Raw genomic sequence first — 17631 nt, 5'->3', positions numbered from 1 at the left:
AAAAAAAGTAAAAAAAAAATAGGGACACCCCAAAAAAATTATTTTAATTTTGGGGTAAAAAAAAATGGGGAAGTGTTTCAAAATAGCACAATAGGTTCAGGGGTATTCTGTAAGTATGCAACAGGTGTTTTCTAGAATAGGCTATTAGCGGCAGGTACATTTTTGCAGAATTTAAAAAAATTAGTTTAGGGACTTAAAAATATGCTAGCCTAGTACCCATTTTCATGTACCCCAAATTTGATGGGACCACTTTTTAAAAGGAAAAAAAAACCTAAGTGCTCTTCTGCATCACTTCTTTAATGTCGGGAAAAAACACCTGACGCGGCTATTTAAAATTGCAGTGATCCCCCATGTCTGGACATCGTTAGGGGGATCCCAGGATTAATTCCCGGAAATTCCCCTATTTTTCCCGCAACTTTCCGCAGGCTCCTGTTTTTGCCGGCTCCAAATTGAATACGGGGATAAAGCGTGCACGCGCCCCATACTTTATCCCCAGAAAAGCTCCGATGTGGAGCGAAAAGTCCAGCACGGACTTTTTGCTCCCTAATTGAATTTGGACCTCAGTGTCCGCCCATCACCGTGCAATAAAGTTTTATTTCTTTTTGGAGACTCGGCGTGTGATGTCACACGGGCAGCTGAAAGAGAGGAGCGGCATCGTGTGCGGAGTAGAACTCGGAGCAACAAGAAGAAGATAAGTGTGGCTGGGGCTGGAGACACTGAGGGGGGGCCGGGCTGGAGACATAGAATGGGGGCAGGCTGGGGAGACACTGAAGGGGGCTGGCAGGAGACAAAGAAGAGGTCTGTCTGGAACACAGAAGGAGGGCTAGCTGGAGACACAGAAGGGGGGCTGGCTGGAGACACAGGATGGGGGCTGGCTGGAGACACAGGATGGGAGCTGGCTGGATACACAGGAGGGGGGCTGGCTGGAGACACAGGAGGGGGTCTGGCTGGGTACACAGAAGGGGGGCTGGCTGGAGACACAAGGGGTGCTGGCAGGAGACACAAAAGGAGGGGTGTGACACAGAAGGGGGCTGGCAGAAGACACAGAAGGGGTCTGCCTGGAGACACCGAAGGGGGGCTGGCTGGAGATACCAAAGGGGAGCTAGCTGGAGACACAGGAGGGGGCTGGCTGGGTCACAGAAGAGGGGCTGGATGGAGACACAGGAGGGGGCTGGCTGGATACACAGAAGGGGGGCGGGCTGGAGACACAAGGGGTGCTGGCAGAAGACACAAAAGAAGGGGTGTGACACAGAATGGGGCTGGCAGAAGACACAGAAGGGGTCTGCCTGGAGACACCGAAGAGGGGTTGGCTGGAGATACTGAAGGGGAGCTGGCTGGAGATACTGGAGGGGGTTGGCTGGGTCACAGAAGAGGGGCTGGTTGGAGACCACAGGGGGAGATGTGACAGGATATTGGGAAGAGGGGGAGATGTGACATGGGCTGGGGAGAGGAGTAGATGTCACAAGGGCTGGGGAAAAAATGGAGATGTGACAAGAGCTGGGGAAGATGCTGTGCACAAGTGCAGTATAGCTGAATTTAATAATGGGGTGTTGAGCATGTTGTATCCCAATCAGAACCTAGCAAATAAACTGCAATGTCCTTGCTATTGGCATAGAAAACACCCTGTTGCATAATATGTATAATACATTCATGTGTATACAGAAATTAGAATAAAGGAATAAGGGGTAAATTTACTAAAGTGAGAGTTTTTAGAAGTGAGTTTTAAAAGTGATGTTGCCCATAGCAACCAATCAGATTTTAGCTATTCTCTCCTAGAAGGTGCTAGTTAAATGTTAAGTAGAATCTGATTGGTTGCTATGGGCAATATCACATTTAAAACTCACTTCTAAAAACTTTCACTTTAGTAAATTTACCCCTAAATCTCTACCAAGTGGAAATCAATGAACATTGTGAAAATATGAATGGACTAACACTCTGTGGACCTTTATTTGTGAATGGTACAGTGAAGCGCCAATGCCAACTGCTTATATGTTTCTTATAGTATTGTATTTAATACCAGTTGAATGCTGTTACAGGGACGTGCATAAATTATCCACTGCGATGCCTTACGCAGCTTGAAAACTCATTGTGTGCTGAAGATAGAAATTTCTGAGTAAGGTCTGACCGTGAGGCTGAGTAAGTGTGCGTGAGGCTGCGATGGTACTTGATTGTACCAATGGTTTTGCTGTCTTGCTAAACATTACAGACGTGTATAAGGTAAAGTGGCCGTACTTATGTTACGCTGCGACGGCATTGCAATTGCAATCATTAGCATATTTCCGCAGTGAGAATGCGTGCATAATCGCTGTTGTGATCGCAACAGCAATCCTTACTGAATCAGGCCCAAAGTTAGCTATGGTAGCAAACTGTGCCTGTCACCATTCTGAATATATTATACACTACTGTTGCTGACATGTTATTATGTTGTTATTATTATTATCCTTTTATCCTTTATTTATATGGCGCCACAAGTGTTCCGCAGCGCCTTACATAGCACATAGAACTAATAGGTGAACAAGAAACAAGTAACTTACAGTACATTACAGTGCAGGACAAGGACACGACTTATATACATTGCTGAAATAGTGATTAAAGCACTCACAATAAGCTGCCAGGAGTTGGCAGTCCCGTGTTAGGTGCCCTAATGGGGAGTAGAGAGTAGAAGAAAATGTAAAGAGAAGCACATGAGGGAAGAGGTCCCTGCTCATGAGAGCTTACAGTCTAAGGGGAGGGGCAGACAGACAGGCATGACACAGAAGGGGAAGATAGGAAGGAAAGAGCATGAGGTGGGTTAGGATGAGTGCTGAAAGGCCTTGATGTAGTAGTGGGTCTTGAGAGCCCGTTTGAAGATTTGTAGAGAGGTGGAGAGTCTGATAGGGAGAGGGAGAGCATTCCAAATGTTATGCCAAACTGTATATAAAACTGCGGTATGCAATCGGGAAGCAGGCGCACGGAAGCCCGACAGCCGGCTTCCCGACTGCTTTATCCCGGCGAGGGTTAAATGACAGGTGTCTAATTCTAGACGCCTGTCATTTTCCCGACGCCGGGAGACCGGAGCCCGGCATCCCGATCGAAGGGGGGAGGGTTAGGTTTAGGGCTCCCGGGGGGGACTTAGGGTTAGGCGGCGGGGAAGGGGAGGTTAGGTTTAGGCACTTAGAGGGGGGATTAGGGTTAGGCACTGAGGGGAAGGTTAGGGCTAGGCAACTCTAAGGAGGGTTAGAGTTAGGGGGGTTAGGTTAGTTCATACTTACCTGCAGACGATCAGGATTTTCAGCCGTGCCGGCCAGCCGCTGCCGGGATTTGAACCGCCGGACTTGTCTCCTGCGGTAAATCGTATGTATTCCAAAACTGCAGTTGCTATAAACATCATTAGAAACTAGATAAAGGGGCTTAAAGCCCAATGCAGTCTCAAAACCTCCTGAAATACTTATGTGCAGCATAATTATGTTAGGAAGATGTAAGGGTTTTTACTGACTACTGATCTTCCCTACAAATATGTGAACATTAGCTTTAATTTCAAATGTACAGTGCATCCGGAAAGTATTCATAGCGCATCACATTTTCCACATTTTGTTATGTTACAGCCTTACTTCAAAATGAATAAATTCATTTTTTGTTTGAGATTTTTGCAAATTTAATTTTAAAAAAACCCGCTAAGATATCACATGTACATAAGTATTCATGGCCTTTGTCATGAAGCTCAAAATTGAGCTCAGGTGCATCCTCTTTCCACTGATCATCCTTGAGATGTTCCTACAGCTTAAATGGAGTCCACCTGTGGTAAATTCAGTTGACTGGACATGATTTTGAAAGGCATACACCTGTCTATATAAGGTCCCACACTTGACAGTGCATGTCAGAGCACAAAACAACAGTTAAGTCCAAGGAACTGTCTGTAGACCTCCGAGACAGGATTGTCTCGAGGCACAAATCTGGTGAAGCGTACAGAAAAATATCTGCTGCTTAGAAGGTCCCAATGAGCACAGTGGCCTCCATCATCCGTAAATGGAAGAAGTTCGGAACCACCAGGACTCTTCCTAGAGTTGGCCGTCCGTCTAAACTGGGCGATCAGGGGAGAAGGGCCCTAGTCAGGGAGGTGACCAAGAACCCAATGGTCACTCTGTCAAAGCTACAGCATTCCTCTGTGGAGAGACGAGAACCTTCCAGAAGGACAACCATCTCTGCAGCAATCCACCAAAGTGGCCAGATGGAAGCCATATCTGTTCATTGGCTGTGCAGCACAACGTTGTTCACAGACATATCATCTGTACACACTGGCCGACGGGGACACGATATATATTGGGCGATCAATTGATCGGCCAATATATCGGCCAGTATGTACCCAGCATTACCCTCTGTAGAACTGAATCAGTTAACAAGATAAAACTTACATAATGAGAATTAGGGCCTGATTCTGGAGTTGGGAGCAAAGCAAAAAGAGCAAGTAATGGTACATACACACGGTCAGATTTCTTATCAGATATGAACGATAACGATTGTGAAAATCGTTCATTCGTTGATGAAATCATTCAAATCGTTGTAAATATCATTAAATCGTTCAACGTTCATCAAATCTGACCGTGTGTATGCACCATAACTGTGCACCTGGACAAACCATGTTGCAATGTAAGTGGGGCAAATGCACTTTATTTTATTGCATGCAGGGTAAATACCAGCTGCTTTTGTATGTAGCCTGCAAATGCTGGACAGCTTTATTTTTATACTGGAATTTAGATTTGAACAGACCCTCCCAAATCTAAATCTCTCTGCACATTTTAAAGTCTGCCAAGGGGCAAAGTTACTTGCTCTTTCTGGGTTTGCTCCCAACCAAGAATCAGCCCCATAGACCTTTCTTGTGCTGAACAAGAGCATGATTCTGAGCAGCATGCAATGTCTGATGAGTTGAGCGATTATTTCGACTGTGCATGTGTCTAGGTCTCACTGCGCGTGGTCCAGAGTCCTTGCAGGCAGAATCGCATTTGTGATTGAGATGTACGTTCTCAGAAATGCCTTGACAATGTATTGGGTGTTCCTGGGAGGTGACAGGGAGGTGGCAAAGTCGGCACACAGAGATGGTCTGTCTTATGGGTGTGTTATGGGAGTGTTGCAGGCATGTCGCTGTAGTGGTTGCAAGCTAAGAGGTTTATGTACTAAGCCTTGGAGAGAGTAAAAGTGGATGGAGATAAAGTACCAACCAATCAGTGACTTACTGTCACTTTACAGGCTGTGCTTAAAAAAAGACAGTTAGGAGCTGAATGGTAGGTACTTCATCTCCATCCACTTTATTTACCATAATCGCTCATACTCTGATGGAGAAGCTGCACCTAGCATGGGGTTGGTGCATGTTTTGATGGTGCGACCGATGGCTGTATCTAAGGATGCTCAAAGTGAGCATCTCAGTCCTTGCACAGTCAGACGCACGGATGTACACCAGGGAAGGGCATACGGTAACAGCAAATCACACAGACACTGACGCTGCAGCGTCCAACTCAGAATCAGCCCTAAAAGTGGACAGAGCTTGCTCAATAAAGCGCACCTCCATTACATGCAAATATAGGGAGTTTATATGCTCTACCCATGTTTGCGTGTATTCCCTCCCACAACCAAACACATATGGTAGGTAAAAGGCTACAGATAAACCTATCTGTAATGTTTTTGTGTGATAGAAAACATAGGAACATAAAGACCTATTGCTGGTGAAAACAGGAGTTTTTGGCAACAAAAAGGCTTATTTTTGTTTGGAAAATTCCTCAAAGCGGTTAGCACAATAAAGAGCATTGCCTGATCATGGGGAAGCCTATTTAGCAATTAGTGGGATGGTACTTGTGCTGTCCGCAATACCGGTTTCGTTATCTCAGGGTGTCAGTAAAAAAACAAAACCATTGTAAATGCTCTTTATTCAATAAATAAAGCATATTGGAAATGCATAAATATTTTTAAAATGTTTTTATTATAAATTGTTTCTATGTATCTCACGAGCAGGGACCTCTTCCCTCTCGTGCTTCACCCTACACTTTGTTCTACTCCTTACTCCTCATAAGGGCACCTAACACGTCTCTGCCAACTCCCTGCTGCTTATTGTGAGTGTTTTAATCACTATTGCAACAATGTATATAATGTCCTTCACTGTACTGTAAGTTACTTGGGTTTTTTGTTCACATATACCCCTTTCAGACATACAACCCGGGAAATTTCCTGCTCAGACCCGGGAATTTCTCCTGTGCAAATTCCTGGGTATTTGGTCGAGACCCCCCTTTCACACTGCAGTGTCTACCCGGGAAATTCCCAGGTAGATCCCTTTCAGACATAAGCCAGGTTTTTTAGTTTTAAATATTACCTGCCTCTCCTCTGTTCTTCCTAACCTATCCCCTCTCCGGCTGCCGCTGATAATGTCATCATCATGCAGCAGGCAGCCATCCAATCAAAGTGCAGCCTCTATCTATAATATAATAACTCCTATCTACCCTGGTGGTCCAGCAGGAGTGCGGGCGGCCCGCTGTGGCTGCAAACCACCGGCGGTCTCCAGCGCAGGTGTGAGGACCCGGCCATGGTCGCTGACTCGTTTGTCAGCGCCACAGCCACCAGTGCGGGGGGTGATGAGCAGCAGCGTAGAGCGTCCTATAGGACGCTCTGCGCTGTCAATGTAAAAGCTGCTTGGTGCTGCCCGGGAGTAGTAAATTCCCGGGTAGCACCATTCAGACAGAAGCAGGGTAATTTCCCGGGACTTAAGTCCCGGGAAAAACCCCGGTCGATTGCAGGGGCGGCTACCGGCACCTTTCAGAAAGACTCGGGTACCCGGGAATTTGGCCGAGGCAGGCCAAATTCCCGGGATTCTCGAGATGTCTGAAAGGGGTATTATTAGTTTTATGTACTATGTAAGGCGCTGTGGAACACTTGTGGCGCCATATAAATAAAGGATAATAAAAATAATAATAATAATAGTAATAATAATAATGTATAAACTGTACTTTATTTTTATTTGTTTTTTATTTGCTTAACAGAACTGAAAGTGTAAATCTTGGCTTGACCCAGAAAGCCATGTGAACCACTTTTTTTATTGTCTCATTAAGTTAAGGGAATTATAATAATAAGACCTCCTCTAATGAATTTTAGAATATTTTGCAATTATTTAAATAAATAAATAATAATAATATTATTAATATTAAAAGAGATATATATATATCAATGACAAAAATATTAATAAAATATTAGGAAAAAAATAAATATGATACTATAAGATATGCTTGTGCTCGAGTTTATTAATTATGTGACATACTGTATGCTACAAGTAAATATTAGTGATATGAAAACAAAACCATGCAAACAAAATCAACCTTGTTTTATTTGCTCAAGTCTTAAAATATCAGAGAACAGTAAACATCTTTGTTTAGAGGTACAAATGAATGCATCTTTATTGACTTTGCAGTGTTTAATCAGCTGGCAGACCCACATGAATAATGCAGACCAGTACACTAGTAAGTCAGCTAAATGACAAACCTATCCCAGCTAACAGGGCGCACGGAATTCTAAGTGACAACACAATGTTTAAACAGAGAGATAGATTCTGTATTATTCAGGACATTGGTACATGATAAGAGCTTTTGAATTTGTCATCACTGTTATTTTGGAGCAATGAATATCTTAGAGGTAAATTTCTTACAATTAATTAGCAATACTCTGAAACAAAATAGAATGCTTACACACTTTGATTTTATAATTATGTCCAATTGAGTAGCTGATTGTGGTGCATAGAGCGATTCTGCATTCCCCAGGAGGTGATAGGTGCTTGACCATAGTTATCAATACTTGACAATGACAAACACAGTTACAATACTCATGGTATTTTTTACAACCACTGAATGACAGAAATGCAGAAATATCTCCTCATAATCTGTGCAGTGTTTGTTATAGTTAGGCCTAATTTACACCATGAGTATTGAAGAATGTGTCCATGGTGTTTTGTCATGGGCATACACTCTAGACTGATCCAAAAACGGTAACCTTCATTAAACCTTATGGTTATAACTCCTGCTCATTCACATCAACATGGGGCGCTGAAACATACACTTGCTCCGGGCACCATGGAATCTAGCTACACCTCTGGGCAGAGGATGGAGCTTGGAGGTACTGGGCTCAACCAGGGCCGGATAAAGGGATATATGGGTCTGGGCCTTAAAAATGATCAAGGGACTATTGTGTGAAAAGGAGGAACTGTGCAATGAGGGTGTGGTCAGTGCCATGTGGGCATGTACACCCCCCTACACTAGTAGCCCCAATGTCTCCTCTAATTCATAAAAGTAGAAATAATTGCATCATTATGTGAGGAAAATAAAAATTACATTTTAATACTTGTGAGTTATGGACGACCGTGAGGCCAGCTCATCGGCTGGTGACCATGCTGTCATGATTTGGGACTATTTTTATGTGGTGGGCTGGAGCTATAGTCCCATCCACCCCATTGTTACTCTGGCCCTGGGCTCAAGCCCAGGACAGATAGAGAACACATAAGTGTCTGATGCATATATGGTAATAACACGATACAAGCAGATGCAGGTATCTTTGAAGAAGTTTATTTGCCCCAGTAAAATTTATTTAAAAAGACAATTTATTCCTAGTTGAAGGTCATAGGCAAACGCAGGGGGGGTTTCCGTCTGCCTGGAAACCACCCACCCCAGCCCACACCATGACCACAATAGAAATAGTAATATAATAGATTGTTACTAGTGCTGCATGTTCTTCTCAGTATCACAAATGAAATAATTAGCACCACCTGTGGATCTTTTAACATATATCAGCCAGTAATAAATAACCTGTGCACCAACTAGAAGATCAGGAAAACATGCTCTGTTAGAGATGCACTGCTATAGAGCCCAATATGTACATATACAGTATGCCCAGGGCAGTGCTAGGTTCTTCTGCTGCTCCTCCAGGCTCCCAGACTTGCTCCAATAGTCTGGAATGGTGCCGACATCTAAAATAATTACGTTCAGCTCAGGCATCTAATGGCTTACTGTGATCACTGGTCCTGTATATGCTGGAATTAATACACACAATACACTTTGACGCTTATTAAAGCTGGTTAAGTACCAATTCTGCCCTCTTCATTGACGGGCCACACTCGCTCTAAAATTAAGCCTTTGGAAACCCCCCTCTGGAAATCCTACGTTTGCCACAGAAGGTGGTAGTTATATCACAGCATACAGATGTTCTTAGAAGGTCAAATGATACACACACCGCAATATTCAAGATGGTATGCACTTTGGTCTCCCAGAACCCCTTCCTTTATACAATTCCAGCACTGAATACAACAGGGGGTAATCTGGCACTGAAGAGAATAATGTCCAGTGCTTCAGAGTGTTAAGGTAAAAATCAATGTTGAATATATATTTGTGGCTAGAATGAGTGCATGTTTAATTTATGTGTACGCTGGCGGGCACTCATTCTAGCCACAAAACTGCAGTTTCTGCATTATTTAGGCATTTTTTGGTATTTTGCTGCTTAAGAAATGCCTGATGCAATAGAGATCAGATTTATTTCCTGCATTTGTCAAATTAATGCACAAGACCGCAGTCCCAATAATTATCACTGGGGAAAGGTTAGCTTTTCAGGACTTGCCTCAATAGTTAATATTATGCATTCTAGCCTATAATGCGAGCATTGAAAGAGAGGAATCTTCTGATCCTCCTTTACTCCTGTCGCCCATTTCATTTGGTGAATTTGAGGGTTGCAAAAGATTGTTAGGATACACCCATGCTCTGTGTCTAGCCACACACCCTATGGCAATACGTGACACCGCCCTCTCCTGGCTGTCCTCCTACCTCTCATACCAATCCTTCTCTGTCTCCTTTCATTACTTCTCTTCCTCCCACACATCCTCTTACAGTAGGTGTTCCCCAAGGTTCTGTTCTTGAAACTCTAGTATTCTCCCTCTATTCATCCTCTCTAGGTGAACTCATCAGCTCCTTTGACCTCCAATATCATCTCTATGCTTATGATACTCAGATCTACCTTTCCTCTCCTGACCTCTCCCCTTCTCTCCTCATTCGTATCTCCAACTGTCTCTCTTCTATCTCTTCCTGGATGTCCCAGTGATTTCTTAAACCTAATATATTTAAGACTGAGCTGATCGTCTTCCCACCCTCTCACATAACCTCACTTCCCACTATTTCTTTATCAATTGATGGCACAACTATCTCCTCTAGCCCCAAAGTGCGCTGTCTTGGAGCTATCCTGGACTCCTCCCTCTCCTTCAAACCACATATCCAGCACCTCTTGCAGTTTTGTCATTTCCATCTCAAAAATATTTCCAAGATCAGATCCTTTTTCACCCAGGATCAGGGACATGCAGTCAGGGTAGGCAGAGCCTTCCCTGTCATACTCCCTCCCTTATCATACTCCCTGTCATGCTCCAGAATTTTTATATGAAAACTGTGTTTTATACATGTGTGCCTCCCCAGCCATTGACCTCACTGCATGTCACTGCCCAGGATGCTACTAAAACCCTCATACACTCACTAGTCATTTCCAGATTGGACTACTGTAACCTCCTCCTATCTGGCCTATCCATCTGCCATCTCTCTCCTTTCCAGTCTGTCACCAATGCTTCTGCTCAGCTCATCTTCCTCTTCAAATATTCTACTTCTGCTTCCTCTCTCCTACAAGCCCTCCACTGGCTCCCCTTCCCCTTCAAACCCCAATTCAAAGTTCTTACACTCTCTTGCAAAGCCAACACCCATTCCTCTCCTATTTCTATCTCTGACCTAATCTCCCTTTATTCTCCTGGCTGCCATTCTTCGTTCAACAAATTCTTGCACGCCGCCTTTTATGCCAACTGATTACTCCTTCCTACTCTCGCCTCCAAGATTTTGCCAGTGCTGCTCCCCACCTTTGGAACTCTCTCCCTCTCCCCGTCAGACTCTCCACCTCTCTACAATCCTTCAAACGGGCTCTCTAGACCCACTACTTCATCAAAGCCTTCCAGCTCTCATCCTAACCTACTGCTACATGCTTCTTCCTCCCTGTCTACCCCATCTGTGTCACGCCTGTTTGTCTGCCCCGCCCCTTTAGAATGTAAGCTCTTACGAGCAGGGCCCTCTACCATCTTGTGCTTCTCTTTACTTTATTTGTATCTACTCCATACTCCCCTCAATGGCACCTAACACTTGGTTGCTTATGCTGTTGCTATTTGGGTGTTATGGTTGTTAATGTAGCAATGTATATTATCCATGTCCTTGTCCTGCACTTTATTGCATTGTGAGTCACTGGTCACTTATTTGTTTATGTACTTTGTAAGGCGCTGTGGAACACTTGTGGCGCCATATAAATAAATGAGAATAATAATAATACCTATGACCCCTCCAGTGGGACAGGGAATGCCCACCAATAAATACTGCACAGGGCCCCAGCTTTGGCAGAAAAAAGGTTCCCCTCCCCTGCTGTAACCTATAGGCTACAGTTTTTGCCTGATGGCTATGCATGCCCAGTACAAACATCAGCTTCCATGCTATAAAAAGCAAGCGATGATGGAGCGGTCCTGGCATGACATAAATGATAAATAGCCACGTTAATTAATGTGCTATTGCTGCGAATAGTGGCAATGACAGATGTTAATTAATGTGGCAAAAATGCAGACCTTAATAAATTGCCCCCATAGTCTGCACATCTGTACATTGTGGCTTTGGAAATTGCACACACCTATGGTTTTACATCTGCTGGGGTTCATTACACATTACACTACATTCATTTAATGGTGATAGAAGCTTAAGAGAATCTGAAAATAATTCCCCAATGATCACTATGAGAAATGTGTTTTCAGTGCTTGCTGCATTTTTTCTAAACACCAGATTAACCACAAATAAAATTTATTTAATCCATCCAGCATTTGAAAACAGTACAGTAAGTGCTGACAGTGCATTCTTCATGATGATCAATGAGCCACTATGTGGATTTCCACTTATTATGCAGGGCAACACAACACTGCAAATGTGTAACTCCTCTACAATTATTATTTTTACATCGTTATTTATTCCACAGCACTGTAAAGGCAACTGTTATTCAAGTATATCAGTCCTTGCTCCAAGTGGAATTTACAATCTAATTCTCTTCCATAGACACGCATGTCCAGGGCAATTCAATCAGAAGTCAATTAAGCTATTTATTTTATACCCCTTTCAGACAGAAAACCAAATTACCGGGTCATACATTTCTACCTGATAATTTGCTGAACAACACAGGGTTTTTTCCTGTCTGAGAGGGTCAACCCGGGTCGAAATTCCTGGGACTTCGACCCAGGAATTTACCAGGGTCTGAGACCCAGGAATTTAACAGGGTCTGAGACCCAGGAATTTAGACCTGGGTTGACCCTTTCAGACAGAAGAAATACCCGTGTTGATCAGCAAATTACAGGGTAGAAATGTATGACCCTGTAATTTGCTCTTCTGTCTGAAGGGGGGTACAGGCAGGAAATGGCAAAAGAACTCTGTACGCAAATGCCAGGTAAAATCCAGGTTTTTTGCCATTTTCTGTATAGAAAGTAGTATTAGCGATCCAACATTTTTGTGCTACAAGCTATAGCAGGTATGCGCCCCATCTTGACGTACTTGCCTCTATTATTAATATCATTACTTGCTGTAATAGCAATATTTACATTTTTTTCTATTTTCTTCACCATGGGCAGAGATATCCTTGTGGATTATTCCATCTGTACCTGGAAGTATAGAGGGAATCGTATTCGACTGTAGTTCAACATATTCCATCATAGTGTTCTTGTTCACTATCTTTCCCATGGGAACTATATCCATAATTGAGGCTAATGAATCATACCCAGGAGACTAGTGTTAATTGGTAAAATCATCTCACAGCTGTCCCTTTGGCCTCCTGTATATGATATGCACATAGTGTGCTCCCCGGCTACCTTTATTACTCACTTATTAAAGATAAAGCATAACCACTAACCGAACCACTACCATCCACTCCACCCCCAAGACATGGTTCAGTTTCTTTGACTCTCTCTAGGTACCCTCATATTGTAAGTTGCTTATGTGTAGCCTTACCCAAAAAAAAATATTTTCAAAAATGTAAAGCCTGGTGTGCTTCTACTTACAGTTGGGAGATGCCTATAGGGAATGCTGGCCTACGCTATTGAGATCTGTTACTGATCTGTGCTATGGTATATAGGTGTTCTGGGGTTTGTGCAATAGGTCTATGCCCTGTTGGGTGGGTCTGTTTAATATGTAATTTATGGAAATAAGTAATCTGGCAACTGAGCTGTGAAGTGGTATTGAGCTACCCATTCAGCATTACTATCTGGGGGCTCCAATATCACAGGGTCCCAAATTGTCTAAAACTACCCCTACTCACGAGCAGGTGGAACATGTGTTGTTTTTTAACACATTTACCACAATTGCAGCAAAGTGACTGTCAGTCCTGCCCTCACATCGCTGGGACCATTAGCTCCAAGGAAATCCTAGCACTGTCTGAGTGGAGTTTGTGTTTTCTCCTGTTTGGATGGGTTTTCCCAGTGTTCTCTAGTTTCCTCCTACAGTTCAAAAACATAATGTTGATTAAATGGCTCCTATCAAAAGCGGCATTAGCGTCTGTATATTTCTCTGATAGAGAATTTAGACTGGAAATTACTATATATATGGTATAGTAGCATGTACTATTTTGCCATCATTTTTAAAAAGGAAAATAATAATGACAACGCACCTGATTAGCTTTTCTGCCTGTTATTGCATAAAGATTACCTGTGAATGATTTTAACTTTCCCAGATGCAGGAAAAGTGATGGGGCTGGCCTGGGATCTCTTTGAAAATGCTGTAAAATGTAAAATGTTACTTATATGTTTTTCAATAACCTTTTACTACCAGACTTCTGGAACAAACTTGGAAAATATTACTGAACAATATAAATGAACTCACTTGGTATGCAAGAAACAGATGTCTGCGGTGGCAAGCTCACCCGAATAGTTTACAAACTTGTAAGAAAATCCTGATATATTCTAGTTACTTATTATAGTAATATAACTGTTGTTTTATATAGTACCAACATAATACACAGTTCTTCATAATCGGGGTGACAAAGATTATATACTATGGAAGCAAAACAGGGGAGATATAGAAGAGGGAAAGGTCCTGTATGGTACAGTTGTCTTAAAATTACACTATAAAAATGTACACCTGCGGGTAGTGTATTCCCTTATACTTTACACTGATGTTTCTGGTACATATCGATGTTTTCTTGCATTCAATAACAATCTGGAAACCGTGTGTGTGTGTGTGTGTGTGTGTGTGTGTGTGTGTGTGTGTGTGTGTGTGTGTGTGTGTGTGTGTGTGTGTGTGTGTGTGTGTGTGTTAGTGTAAATGAATTTAGATAGATTTGTGTCGTCAATTGTAATATTAACATTCTTGCTATCATATGTGTGACTATTTTACTTTGTATTGTCTACTGTGTGTATGTTTGTGTTTGCATGTTGCATTTGTCCTTATTTTTGTGAACAGACATTGTTTGGAGTATTTGCAAAGCATATTTTGGAAGATCATGTCAATGTCTCACAATGACCTGTTAAGGTCTGTAGTTATTTTGTGTAGTTAGCAAGCTAATAGACATTGCTGCTGTGATGTGTCATTATGTGTAAGTATTCATTGCACATAGTCTAATTATAGACTGCAGCTTGTATATCTGCCCCTCATTACACCTCACGTTTCTCAGGAAACACTTTGAAACATCCCTTTCCAATCCTGAAAATAATTATATATATATATATATATATATATATATATATATATCATATATATATATAGTATATAGTTGTAGGATTTAGGCTTCTGTAAATTATTGGATGTTTTTGTTTAGTCTCCAGCCTATGACCTCTGCAGAAGCACAGCATCAGGTGAGCCTGTCCCATTGTGAATATGTCCTGATAGATTCTTTGGTAATTTAACTGGTGAGTTGGGATTGTGGATATTGAAAGATTAACAGGCTGATGAGGGAGCTGCCTTCAGTTTGGTCTTTACTGGTAGGCAGTGATGAAGAACACATGTGCTATGAAATCTCCTGCAAAACATACCGTTTGCCAAGATCTATAGATGTCAATATCTTTCATCAAGTGACTGAGGCAGAGGTGCACATGAACGGCACTGAGTTGGGGTGAAGACCCGCGTCTGATGTAATGTTTCCTGCGAAGTGTCTGTCAGTGACAGAAATAGTTCAATCTTGCCAATCAATCTGCTGAAAGAGAGAGAAGGCAAATACACACATCTTTATATGCACATGAAGATTGCCAAGCAGTTATTTTATCATCGCCTCGTAAAACCATACGTGTTATTACGGATCGGTTACATCTTTGGACATTGTAAATTAGCGATTGAAAAATTGCAGCTTTACTAAATTTACTGTACTGTACATGATAAGGACATGATAAGGACATAGCAATAAACCTTAGATTACAAAACAGACAGTAAATGTATAATGAGAGTAAACGTCGGTGTATTTATGGAGTTTGCAGTTTGCGGAGTTCCAGGAAGCATGGCAATTTAATGTACTTTTATAGTGGATTATCAATTACTGAATATTTATTTCTAGATGGCATTAATACTTATGTAAGTTATATATTAGATAACTGGTGATAGGTTTTTTTTCATATATATATATATATATATATATATATATATAAATTATTTATTATTATTTAGTGAACTATGTGCTTAAATAATGTTTGTACCAGATTACTAGGTAAATGTATGAATTACCATAAACACATTTTAGTTATAGTTTACAAGAGATTAATATTTTAAAAAGAATACCATATTAAATGAATACCATAAATACGTTGCAGTTACAGGTTTTTAGATTTTAATATGCTACAATGGTCGTTCCTACCATAGTCATGATGTATACTGTACTGTACTTGTAGTCTATACTGTACCTTTATACCATAGGATCATTAACGTTAATGGCTATTAAATATTAGATTTCGTACCATTATCACGTTGTAGTTACAGGTTTTTGGCTAGTAATATACATTCCAACGCTACTTTCCTACGGTAAACGATCTAGTTACAAAGTTATTAGCATTATACAGTACTTCCTATCCATAAGCACTGTGTAGTTAGAGGTGATTAGAGAGTAACAAGTTATAAACAATATTTCGTTGAGGAATGATGATTAGCAGGCAGTGGCTATCAGGATCTGTGTGTAATTGCTGTCTTTAGCTGATGGCCAGATAACCCATTAGGGTTCCCTGTAATGTGACGTGCTCCTGAATTCATTTGTGCCTGAACTCTGAGTGACCCTGAGATTAAACAGAGGTAGCCAGCTAAACATTCTCTTGTTAGATTCCTTTTCAACAGGTCTTTAGTCTAAGTACATATTGATCAGTTTCAATCTCAATACCCTAGAGGAAGACCCCGAAGTGTCTGTATAGCCTAAAAAGTACACTTTTCCAGGGAATGGGAGGAAAACCTGTGTATCTTACACTGTACATGAGATATCAACTGTATGTGAAGCGGTTCTTATTCATGGGACTCAATCATCACCGCTTGAAACGTTTTAAAACTATTATAGAAATAAAGTAACAAATTGTATCATTTAGCGGTTCCGTTTTCTAGGCGGTTAAAGCAAACTTTGAAAGGTGTAAAATGACAAGCGGCTTACCGCTGTTGTTCGCAATGTATTTACCGCAATAATTCGCAATCTCGTGTTTCTGTAAATAACCTAGACACAGTTATATAACAACTTTTACGATTTTTTGTAAAGTTGCCCAAAGGAAAAAACAACAACAAATAAACCCATTTATATGCATATAATACCGAACAGCAATAGTATAAATTCTATTGTTTTATTATTTGCGACTATGGCTGATATATATTAATATAAATATGTATAAAAGTTTTTTTCTGACAGTATAGCATTAGGCTTCCCTATATTTAATGTTATTCCTTTTATATTCGGGATCCCCCTTCTCTCTATAGGAAATCCGTTATGTAATACAATGTACGGCCTTTCTTTGACCTCACTCTTTGTGATTTTGTTTTTTTGTTCTTTTTCGTGTTCTTTTTCAGGACTTACAAGCTAACCTATGCCATCATTTACATGCGCTGAATGGCTACTTAGATGTTAAATTATCCCTGTCTTTGAAGTTGTCTTATATTCCTTCGCTGTATAACGTGTTCCCTTAGATACAATTTTAGATAGTGGAACCAGTTTGTTGTTATGCTAATGATGCTTAGCACATTAAAGTACAGTGTGAGAACCATCTGGTTTACCTGGCCTCTAACGTCCATAAACAAAGAGCACAGTTAGAAGTGGTAATGAAAGCTTCACTTTTACTTTGAAGTCAGACGCATCCTCCTGAACCAGATTACTGCTTAGTGGCGCAACGGTTGGTTAGCAATTGCGTCTGGACGCGATAACTTGCAGCCTGAATTATCAGTTAACATCCCCAGAAATAAAATATCGTCATGTAATTAATGGACTTTATGTAACTAAACACCAGCACGCTTTAAACAATATTCCCCAAAAGTGGATGCTTTCTATATACTGTATACGTATATATACTTATATACTTATATATATACTGTGCTACATGGGATCAAATGAGTGAAGTGGAAAATACTGTTTTTAACCACCAAC

The sequence above is a fragment of the Taudactylus pleione genome, unplaced genomic scaffold, assembly GCF_031769625.1.
Source record: "Taudactylus pleione unplaced genomic scaffold, aTauple2 ptg000233l, whole genome shotgun sequence".
NCBI lineage: Eukaryota > Metazoa > Chordata > Amphibia > Anura > Myobatrachidae > Taudactylus > Taudactylus pleione.
This window is presented reverse-complemented; position numbering follows the sequence as displayed.